Source organism: Propithecus coquereli, unplaced genomic scaffold, assembly GCF_000956105.1.
Source record: "Propithecus coquereli isolate 6110/MARCELLA unplaced genomic scaffold, Pcoq_1.0 Scaffold68, whole genome shotgun sequence".
NCBI classification, from domain to species: domain Eukaryota; kingdom Metazoa; phylum Chordata; class Mammalia; order Primates; family Indriidae; genus Propithecus; species Propithecus coquereli.
In genome coordinates, this window is record NW_012152840.1 from 6,923,711 (window position 1) to 6,924,838 (window position 1,128).

A 1,128-nucleotide genomic window follows, 5' to 3' on the forward strand; every position below is an offset into this window, starting at 1 on the left:
CTCACAGCAGCATTATTCATAATAGCCAAAAACTGAAGCCAAGTGTCCATTAACTAATGAATGGATAAAATGTGGTATATCCAAACAGTAAAATATTATTTGGCAATAAAAAGGAATGAAGTACTGATACATGCAACACAGAAGAACCTTGAAAACATTATGCTAAGTGAAAGAAGTGAATCACCAAAGACCATACACTATATGACTCTGTTTATAAGAAATATCCAGAATAGGCAAATCTAAAGAGGCAGTAAGCAGATTAGTGGTTTCCTAAGGGTTACGGGGAAAGAGAGGATTGAATGGAAATGGCAAGTGGCTGCTAAGAGGTACAGGGTTTCTTTTTGGGATGATGAAATATTATAAAGTTGATTGTGTAATTCTGTGAATATACTAAAAATCATTGAATTATACACTTTACATGGCTGCATTACATGATATAAGAATTATATCTCGATAAAGCTGTTTAAAAAAAATGCTCCTCAGCTCAAGCATTTCAAAATGCTCTGTGGTTGAAAAGTAGGGAATAAAGGAGCAACTTAAAGCAAAAGAAAAGAAACCAAGGGCCTAATCCCATAGATTTGCCTTAAATGGTATTCAAGTTGAATAATGTTGCAAATTAGCTGTATAACCTGACTAGGTAACAGGGATGGCAAACTGGGTTCAAGGACCTTAAGTAAACAAGAAAAGACAATTTTTATAAAAAGAGGTCAGGGAATTATTGCAATTTAGGTTTAATAATAGTACTAGAATTATTTTTAAGTCCTCATATTTCAGAGGTAAATACTAAAATATTTATGAATGAAATAATATCATGTCTGGCATTTTGCTTCAAATAATTAGGGGTGAGATGGGGGACAGCCATGGATATAAATAAAACAAGACTAGTTATGAGATAACTTTAGATGGTTAAATAGGGGTTTATACTGACACATGCTATGACATGAGTGAACCTTGAAAACACCATGCTAAGTGAAATAAGCCAGTCACAAAAGGAAAACTCCATACACACAGAAAGTAGATTAGTGGTTGCCAGAGGCTGGAAGGAGAAGAGGGAAGGGATGCAGATTGACTCCTCTGGGGTTTTTGGGGAGTGATAAAAATGTTCTGGAATTAGATTACGGTGATGGT

At 34.8% G+C, this 1,128-nt stretch overlaps 1 protein-coding gene across 1 annotated transcript in view; it reads right to left on the minus strand.

Annotated features, from left to right (window-relative positions):
* The window catches only part of DERL1 (derlin 1), a 37,401-nt gene that overhangs the window by 12,481 nt on the left and 23,792 nt on the right, over window positions 1–1,128 (minus strand). The gene's annotated exons all lie outside the window — the stretch shown is intronic.